This window comes from Schistocerca nitens, chromosome 4, assembly GCF_023898315.1.
Source record: "Schistocerca nitens isolate TAMUIC-IGC-003100 chromosome 4, iqSchNite1.1, whole genome shotgun sequence".
In the NCBI taxonomy this organism is placed as follows: Eukaryota; Metazoa; Arthropoda; class Insecta; order Orthoptera; family Acrididae; genus Schistocerca; species Schistocerca nitens.
Window position 1 is genome coordinate 864839789 of NC_064617.1, and position 10565 is coordinate 864850353.

Below are 10565 nucleotides of genomic sequence, written 5' to 3' on the forward strand. Positions count from 1 at the left end.
GTGCCCTTCTCAGGGCGGTGGGCGGCTATCTTAAGGCGTCTGTCAGTTTACGTGTTTTAGCATCTGAGCAGCGCTCACACCTGGTTCAAAGAAACCTGTGATCACTCTTTTTGCTGTCCTCTGTATACGTCCAAAACCACCTGTTAACCCCCTTTGGTACGAGTCCCACGCAAATGAACGGTAGTCTAGGATGGGTCGCACGAGTGTTTCGTAAGCAATTTCCTTTGCAGACTGATTGCATTCTCCCCCTATCCTACCAAGAACTCAACTCTTCCACCTGTTGTACCTACAACTGAGCTGATGTTATCAATCCATTCCATATTTCTACAAACAGTTACACTGAAGTATTTGGACGAACTGATGTTCCAGTCATGGAATTCTATTCTGCGTTGTGTGAAGTGCCAAATTTTAAGTTTCTGAACATTTAAAGCAACTTGCCAACTTTGGACCTGTTTGTTGTCTTTCCAAATTTGACTGAACATTTGAGAGGCTTTTTCAGGCTCTACTTCACTGTAGTCAAATGCATTGTATGCAAAGAAGTCGGAAGCTGCGATAAAAATTTTCTTTACAGTCATTAATATTGAACATGAACAGAAGAGTCCCAAAACACTTCCCTGGGGCGCGCCTGAAATTACATCAATTTCTGTCAATGACTACACATCCCAGATAACATACTGCATCCTTGCTACCAAAAAATCAGTCCAGTCACAAATTTCGCTTGATACCATCATACTTCTGACAGCAAGCGCAGATGTGGAACTGAGTCAAAACCTTTTTTTGGAAAAAAATGGTTCAAATGGCTCTGAGCACTATGGGACTTAACATCTATGGTCATCAGTCCCCTAGAACTTAGAACTACTTAAACCTAACTAACCTAAGGACATCACACAACACCCAGTCATCACGAGGCAGAGAAAATCCCTGACCCTGCCGGGAATCGAACCCGCTTTTTTTGGAAATCGAGGGATACTGCATCTACCTGATGGCCTTGGTCCATAGCCTTCAGGATGCCATGTGGCAAAAACTGCGAGTTGTATTCCACGTGATCGAGGATTTCGGAATCCAAGGAGGCTGGTATGGAGGAAGCCATTCTATTCTAGATATCTCACTATGTTTTACCTCAAAATATATTCTAGGATTCAACAACAAATCGATGTCATTGATTGTACACACTTTATTATTTTAAAGTGGATTACACATTTCAATGGTTGTGTCATCATCATATACAATAACACGATTACCGAAGAAGCACAGGAAGCGGTCACATCCATTAAATATCTGCGTAAATACGCCCGGTGCGATTTAAACATAAAGCTAATCCATAGAAAAGCAGATGTCACACTGAGATACATTGGAGGAATCCTCAGGCAATGTTGTCCACCCACAAATGATGTAGATTATGATACTCTAGTTTGACCGGTACGTTCATATTCTTCGTCACTGTGGAACCCATTTTAGAAGGTATTGTTACAGGAAACAGAGAAGGTCCACATAAAGGCAAGGCGCTTCGTCCTAGTGTGGAAGCATAGCAGAGGTGATATCCAAGCCAACGGCAGACGCTACAAGAGGCATTAATCAGTATGTGATCTACTCTTTAAATTCCGAGAGCGTATTTTCTTAGAAGTGTTGATATAATGCTTTGTCCTGCGTAATCTCGTGAAAAGTTTATGAGGGCAAAATCAGAGAGCTTCGTTCTCTGCGCGCAGCATCTGCGACTGGAATAGGGAAGTGACAATTGGTCCACGAAGCCCTCCCCGCCACGCACCAGAAGGCGACTAGATAGAAAAGACGCACAGGGAGAAGTGCAGTGTCGCAATGAGGATGATTGCTGAGTCTTCCTTGTTCAAACATTTGGATATCAGTACGTCCACGCATCATCATGCCTCCCCACACAATAACACTTCGGCCGCCAAAACGATCATGTTCGACAATGTTCCTAGGTGCGTTCTGTGTTCTCACCTCTTGTCATATGAGGGTTCGTCCAGCAATCTAGAAGAGGACCGTTTTGGTGGTCCAGGTGTTATGGTGGGCGGGAACATGATGCGTGGGTGCACTGACGTACAAATCTCTGAAAACGGTATATTCACTGGTCAACATTATTCTGACGCTGTACTCCTTATCCATATGCGTCTTTTCAGAGGTGTATCGGGCCCTGACTTCGTTGTTATGGATGACAAGGCGCGACCGCACCGAACACAACAGGTGGACGAGATCTTCGAACGAGAGGATATCCGGCGAATTGACTCGCCTGCCCGCTCACCTGACTTAAATCCACAACGACATTTCACCAGTTGTCAACTGCGCTGTTGGAAGAACGGTTCTACCACAAGAACTCGTTAACAACGTTGCAGCCAGCGGGGGAGCGCATTGCAGAGCATGTATTGCGGTCTACGGTGACCACACACCATATTAAGAACCATGTCGCGCCTTTTATGATGTTCAGTGGACCATCACAAATCGCGGTAACATCGGCGTAATTATTGTTTTGAATAAAAGTGTCATTTCTGTTCGTCTCGCTGCTTACTTCTATCAGCTACCTTCGGACGATACTGTAGTAGTTCTTTCTACGTACGGTCGAAGTTTGTTCGAGCTATGTCACTTGAGTGTGATGCATCAAGCGAAAGTTTCTGTCGTCCTTCAGTTTTTCACAACAGTGTAGTTAGGGATTACGATGCGCATTGTTGGCATATTTGTTTTCCAGAATATAATGTAGACTGTGTGTTCAGCAGTCTCCTGTTTCATTTTTACAAGTTGAAACGACGCGTATGAATATGAGATGACCTTGATTCGAATTTAATACGTGTTAACTTTTCATTTAAAGCAGTGAGATACGCTACTGGGAATGACAACTATTCTGAGACTGAGGTCATCGCTTTTACACTTTTGAACTGAAATCTTTGCAGGAATTACGCGTTCGCAGGAAGTGAGGTACAAATTTTGGGGCCGCAAAAAGATTCTTAAACAATTATCCGTTGTGCAATAGCGGAGATCTTGTGTGTTAGGCCCCTGTTCGATAGACCGTTCACCCACGAACGGGAGGCTGGGACAGTTAATAAAACCCAGTTCATTCAGAACCCGTTAACAAGAGTGTCACCACAACATGTGTCGTTTATTTTGCAGACAGCGATTTGATGAGGCGGTCGTGTGTCGTCTTGAAGAGTGTCGGTGACAGCGCTTGACGAAAACTTTGTGCGGTGAGCGAGTGAATGGTCCGTTTCACGACTACATCTAACGAGAGTAAACAGACACACGGAGTTTTCGTTTTTCAGCTGTGAGTGAAATACGCGAGGGATTGCGGACGAAATTGCCCTGACTGCAAGTTGAGGAGTGGAGCTGTGGCAGACGCGGAACCACGCCGCGAGTGCGTCACGGCATCCATCGACATGACGGTGTAGGAAGTGCGTCGGTGAAGCGAGGCGCCAGAGACACAACGCGGTGCAGAGCGGGGGAAGGCGAGCGTGCCCACCTGTTGCCGGCTGTGGCGTGTAGCGCAGCTGCGGGCGTGGCTGGCCTAGGAGCGCGCGTGGTTCATCCCAGCGCGGCGTGCTGTGTGACGCGACGCGGGGCGGAGCGAAGCGACGTAAGCTGTTTCCGTCAGCGCGGCGCGTGCAGTACTGGCCGCTGACACGGGCGGTCGGGCGGGGTCGGGCGCGCTCGGCGCCGCTCGGCCGCCTCCGCCTGCGCTGCGCGGCGTGGCGTGCGCTATGGCACAGCGGCCGGCCGCAGAGGGCAGCAGCGGTCACGGCGCGGCGGACACGCCCCCGCGCGGCGTCGCGACGCGGCAACGCCGGCCCCGGGCGCCACTGCCAGCATCACACAGCCGCGTTCCTCGCCGGCGCCCCAACTGCAATAAAACAAAAGGCTGCTCCCGCAACGTGTCGTAATTCTGCGACTCGTCCGAAAACGCCCGATCCTACACGCCACTGCCAATTACAGGGACACGCCTGTACATTACTATACCCGTAAGAACGCCGGAACTGGCAACGGAAGCATAAATTCTACAGCAGTGGTTGCATACCTGGAGGTAATTACTCCCTGAGAAGTAAGATTAAATTTTATGTGGGATACACAGAAGAGAGTTCAATTGTGTTTCGATCACAAAACACAATGATTTTTAAAAGATTATTACTATTTCATAAGGCTGTCAGGAAGTCGTTTCTGAAACTATTTGTATGGAGTGTGGCCATGTGTGGAAGTGAAACATGGACGATAAATAGTTAAGACAAGAAGAGAATTGAAGCTTTCGAAATGTGGTGCTACAGAAGAATGCTGAAGGATGGGTAGATCACATAACTAACGAGGAGGTATTGAATAGAATTGGGGAGGAGTTTGTGGCAGAACTTGACTAGAAGAAGGGATCGGTTGGTAGGACATGTTCTGAGGCATCAAGGGATCACCAATTTAGTACTAGAGGGCAGTGCAGAGGGTAAAAATCGTAGAGGGAGACCAAGAGCTGAATACACTAAGCAGATTCAGAAGGATGTAGGCTGCAGTAGGTACTGGAAGATGAAGAGGCTTGCACAGGATAGAGTAGCATGGAGAGCTGCATCAAACCAGTCTCAGGACTGAAGACCACAACAACAACAACAACAACAACAACAAGGCTGTAATACCAATTATATATACTGAGAAGAGGAAAGTCATGAGATACCTCCTAATATCGTGTCGGACCTCCTTTTGTGCAGCGCACCAACTCGACATACTGTAGACACGATAGGTCGTTGGACGTCCCGTGCAGAAATATTCAGCCATGCTGTCTCTGTCGCCGTCCGTAACTGCAAAGTTGTTGCCGTAATAATATTTTATGCACGAATTGACCTCTCGTTTATGTCCCATAAATGAACGATGGGATTCATGTTGGGCGATATGGGTAGCCTAATCATTAGTTCGAATTGTCCAGAATTTCTGGCAAAGCACATTGTCAGCTATAAAAATTCCATAGTTGTTTGGGAACATGAAACCCATGAACGGCTACAAATGCTCTCTAAGTAGCCGAACATAACCTGTTCCAGCCATTGATCGGTTCAGTCGGATCAGAGAAAGAAGTCCACAGCACGTAAACACAGCCGACACAACTATGGAGCCACCACCAGCTTGCTTAGCGCCTTGTTGACAACTTGTATCCATGGCTCGTGAAAAGAATGTATGAACAATATCTTCCTCACATAGTCCACCCGCTACATACATATGGGGTGGGCAAAATGAAACTGGTCCGCAAAATACACTACTCGCCATTAAAATTGCTACATCAAGAGGAAATGCAGATAACAAACGGGTATTCATTGGACAAATATATTATACTAGAACTGACCTGTGATTACATTTTCACGCAATTTGGGTGCATAGATCCTGAGAAATCAGTACCCAGAAAAACCACCTCTGGCCCTAACAACGGCCTTGATACGCCTGGGCATTGAGTCAAACAGAGCTTGGATGGCGTGTACAGGTACACCTGCCCATGCAGCTTCAACACGATACCACAGTTCATCAAGAGTAGTAACTGGCTTATTGTGACGAGCCAGTTGCTCGGCCACCATTGACCAGACGTTTTCCATTGGTGAGAGATCTGGAGAATGTGCTGGCCAGGGCAACAGTCGAACATTTTCTGTATCCAGAAAGGACCGTACAGGACCTGCAACATACGGTCGTGCATTATCCTGCTGAAATGTAGGGTTTCGCAGGGATCGAATGAAGGGTAGAGCCACGGGTCGTAACACATGTGAAATGTAACGTCCACTGTTCAAAGTGCCGTCAATGCGAACAAGAAGTGATCGAGATGTGTAACCAATGGCACCCCATACCATCACGCCAGGTGATACGCCAGTATGGCGATGACGAATACACGCTTCCAATGTGCGTTCCCCGCGATGTTGCTAAACACGGATGCGACCATCATGATGCTGTAAACAGAATGGATTTATCCGAAAAAATGACGTTTTGCCATTCGTGCACCCATGTTCGTCGTTGAGTACACCACGCAGGCGCTCCTGTCTGTGATGCAGCATCAAGGGTAAACGCAACCATAGTCTCCGAGCTGATAGTCCATGCTGCTGCAAACGCCGTCGAACTGTTCGTGCAGATGGTTGTTGTCTTGCAAACGTCCCCATCTGTTGACTCAGGGATCGAGACGTGGCTGCACGATCCGTTACAGCCATGCGGATAAGATGCCTGTCATCTCGACTGCTAGTGATACGAGGCCGTTGGGCTCCAGAACGGCGTTCCGTATTATCCTCCTGAACCCACCGATTCCATGTCATTGGATCTCGACCAACGCGAGCAGTAATGTCGCGATACGATAAACCGCAATCGTGATAGGCTACAATCCGACCTTTATCAAATCGGAAAAGTGATGGTACGCATCTCTCTTCCTTACACGAGGCATCACAGCAACGTTTCATCAGGCAACGCCGGTCAACTGCTGTTTGTGTATGAGAATTCGGTTGGAAACGTTCCTCATGTCAGCACGTTGTAGGTGTCGCCACTGGCGCCAACCTTGTGTGAATGCTCTGAAACGCTAATAATTTGCATATCACAGCATCTTCTTCCTGTCGGTTTAATTTCACGTCTGTAGCACGTCATCTTCGCGGTGTAGCATTTTTAATGGTCAGTAGTGTATGCATTTCATGCTCCGTAAGATAGGCAGCCCAATTTACTGAATCCACACGTAAGTCTGATTTAGTTATCTTGATTGCCTATGTTGCGGTGCGTGAAATACATGTCTTACGGCCAAAAAAAACAAAAATGCACCACGAACGAACTATCCGAATGGGGGAGAAATCGGCAGATGTGATTTACGAGTACAGACAAACGAACGATTACAATTTCAGAGAAATTAGATGATTTATTGAAGAGAAGGATTGTCACAAATGGAGCAGGACAATAACGCGTTTGTCCACCTCTGGCCATTGTGGAAGTAGATATTCGGCTTGGTACTGATTGATACAATTGTTCGTCGTCCGCCTGAGGTGTATCGCGCCAAATTCTGACCAATTGGCGCATCAGACCGTCAAAATCCCGAGATGGGATTCGTCTTTGGCCCGGAATCTCACTGACTGGAGTCAAACTGTCTTCAGTGACTAGTCCCGCTTCGAACTGAGCCCCAATGACCACCAAAGACGTGTCTGGAGACGCCCTAGACAGCGATGGGATACCAACCAGACTGTCGACCGCCATACGGCCCGACAAGTGTTAAGTGATGGTCTGGGGTATCGTTTCTTTTCATAGCAGGATCCTTTTGGTTGTCAGCTGCGGCACACGTAAAGCGCAGTGGTACGACTAAGATATTCTACGCTCCGTTTTGTTGCCCTTCATGCCAAGCCATCCTGAGTTTCCATTTCAGCAAGATAATGGTCGCCTGCACACGGCGAAAGTTTCTACTGCTTGTCTACGAGCTTTCCAAACGCACCTTCGCCAGCAACGTTGCCCGATCTCTCCCCATGAGAATGTTTGGAGCATTATGGGCAGACCCTCAGGATTTTGACGATCTACTGCAGGTACTGGATAGAATTTGGCACTGTGTCCCTCATGAGGGCATCCAACAACTCTACCAATCAATGCCAAGCAGAATAACTGCTAGAATAAGGGTCGGATGTGTACGAACGTGTTTTTGCTGTGCATTTAAACTACGTGCTGATTTCCGTCCTAATCGGATAATTCCTTTCTTTTTTGTCTTGAGGTGTATCTAATGGAAAATACATTCTCTTAATTATAGTTAGTTCCTACAATGGACAATACGAGGGTCACTCCAAAAGAAATGCACACTATTTTTGTAAACACACAGTTTTCATTCTGCATGTGTGAAAGTTCTACAGTGTGTAGATACATCCTTCCCGCTTGTTTTCAAACTTAGTTCAACCTGTTCCCGTGAGTGGCGCCGTCACAGCATGTCATCAAGATGGCTGCTACACTTGACGTTCGTCAGAAGCAACGTGCTGTCATAGAATTCCTGTGCTGTGAAAACGACACAGTGGGAAACATCCATAAGAGGTTGAAAAAGGTGTATGGAGACGCTGCTGTCGATCGCAGTACAGTTAGTCGGTGGGCAAGCACGTTACACGATGAAAACGGGCACGGCAATATTGAGGATTGTCCTCGCAACAGCAGGCCTCGTACTGCACACACTCCAGACAATGTGCAGTGTGTTAACGAATTGGTGACTGCTGACAGACGCATCACAGTGAACGAATTGTCACGCTACGTTGGGACAGGGAAGTGTTTGCAGAATACTGAACGTGTTGGCGTTAAAAAAGGTTTGAGCCAGGTGGGTTCCCAGGATGTTGACAGTGGCTCACAAAGAAACAAGAAAAACGGTATGCAGCGAACTTTTGGAACAGTACGAGAATGGTGGAGATGAATTTCTTGGAAGAATTGTGACAAGTGATGAAACATGGCTCCATCATTTTTCACCAGAGACGAAGAGGCAATCAATGGAGTGGCATCATGCAAATTCACCCAAGAATAAAAAAAAATTCTAAACCGCACTTTCTTCTGGTAAAGTTATGGCTACAGTGTTTTTCGATTCCGAAGGACTCTTGCTTGTGGACGTAATGCCAAGTGGAACCACCATAAATTCTGATGCATATGTGACGACACTGAAGGAACTTCAAGCTCGACTGACTCGTGTTCGACCACATCGGCAAAAGCAGGATGTTTTGCTGTTGTACGACAATGCACGGCCACATGTCAGTCAAAAGACCATGGAAGCGATGACAAAACTCGGATAGACAACACTGAAACACCCGCCTTACAGTCCTGACCTGGCTCCATGTGACTATCACCTCTTCGGGAAACTGAAAGACTCTCTTCGTGGAACAAGGTTTGAAGATGATGACTCCCTTGTGCACGCTGCCAAACAGTGGCTCCAACAGGTTGGTCCAGAATTTTACCGTGCTGGTATACAGGCTCTGGTTCCAAGATGGCGTAAGGCAGTTGAGAGGGATGGAAATTATGTGGAGAAATGAAAATATTGTTCCTAAAGGATGTATCTACACACTGTAAAACTTTCAAACATGTAGAATAAAAGATGGATTTAAAAAAAAATAGTGTGCATTTCCTTTGGAGTGACCCTCGTAAATTGCTTCATCATTCACTGCGCAACAGTTGAAAGAACTAATTGAGAGCACAACACAACAGTAACTATAATGAGCACTAGGTTGTTGTAGGACCTACACATTATTATTATTATTGGCTGTGATCAGACGTAAAATATTGGCAACCTGAAATAATCTATTCGGTGTCAATTGAGAGTGATTTACAATCAATACATGCAGTGCACACATTTTAGATTAGTTAATTTTAAACGGGAAGGGGGGGGGGAGGCGCAGGGGGGGGGGTGAAGCAAGTGTAGCTTTTCCAAGAAGGAGTTGTAAGTGGCACTTGCAATGCTCTGAGAATTGTTCATAATTCTACAAGGAAAGAGTGTGAGAAATAAGCAGTAACAATCGTCTCAGTCACTCATTGCTTCGTGGTTTAGTAAAACACCTATAAGAAATTAATAAGATTTATCTTTTGTCATTATCAAAATGAAAATGTTTATTGAATATTCCTTTCCATTATCTTAGAAAGGTGCTTGATGGCGGTGAGGGAAAAGGGGGGTGGGTGCGGACTAACTTATCTCCGGTTACACTCAGGGGTAATGGTCTCAGGAAGGTTGGAAGTCACTGCTCTGCAGCTACGTCCGGACTCTTCAAACCACTGTGATGCGCGCGAAAGAGGGTGCTTTCCTACCATATCACACAGTCGGGTGTCTTCTCATTCCATTCTTCTACGCACTGAGAGAAGATTGATTGAATGCTTATGTGCACGTTGTAGTTAGTCTAAATTTTAAGTTATCCCAGTGAATCAGTTCTTTGTATCGCTCTCGAGTTTCCAACCTCGTGCACTCGTTTATGTAACACTATATTGCAACAACGTACTTTGCCGTCATCTCCTGGTGATAGCCACAGGAAGAGCGTCTTCGGTACATTGCGCCTCCTTTGTATTCTTGTCCACATATTTTTTGTCTTGAATGGCGACTACTACGGATTTTGAGTACGAAGCAGGAGGTACACAACAGATACTGCGAGAGGCTCCAAGAACACAGGCTCAACCACATGCTCGGCACCTCTAAGTCCCGCATAGCAACCTCCTGAAGGCTCTCACAAACGTGGACCTCTACTTGCTTCCACGCGACTACCTTCAGTACATAATACACGACTGGCCATTAAAATTGCTACAACAAGAAGAAATGCAGATGATAAACGGGTATTCATTGGACAAATATATTATACTAGAACTGACACGTGATTACATTTTCACGCAATTTGGGTTCATAGATCCTGAGAAATCAGTACCCAGAACAACCACCTCTGGCCGTAATAACGGCCTTGATACACCTGGGCATCGAGCCAAACAGAGCTTGGATGGCGTGTACAGGTACAGCTGCCCATGCAGCTTCAACACGATACCACAGTTCATCAAGAGTAGTGACTGGCGTATTGTGACTAGCCAGTTGCTCGGCCACCACTGACCAGACGTTTTCAATTGGTGAGAGATCTGGAGAATGTGCTGGCCAGGGCAACAGTCGA

The 10565-nt window shown here is 46.4% G+C and overlaps 1 protein-coding gene across 1 annotated transcript in view; it reads right to left on the reverse strand.

Annotated features, from left to right (window-relative positions):
- The window catches only part of LOC126253328 (protein N-terminal asparagine amidohydrolase), a 251395-nt gene extending 247771 nt beyond the window's left edge, over positions 1 to 3624 (reverse strand). The window contains exon 1 of the mRNA XM_049954594.1: positions 3467 to 3624. The gene's annotated coding sequence lies outside the window, so the exon portion shown is untranslated. The remainder of the gene's footprint in view (positions 1 to 3466) is intronic.
- Positions 3625 to 10565: the final 6941 nt, after the last annotated feature.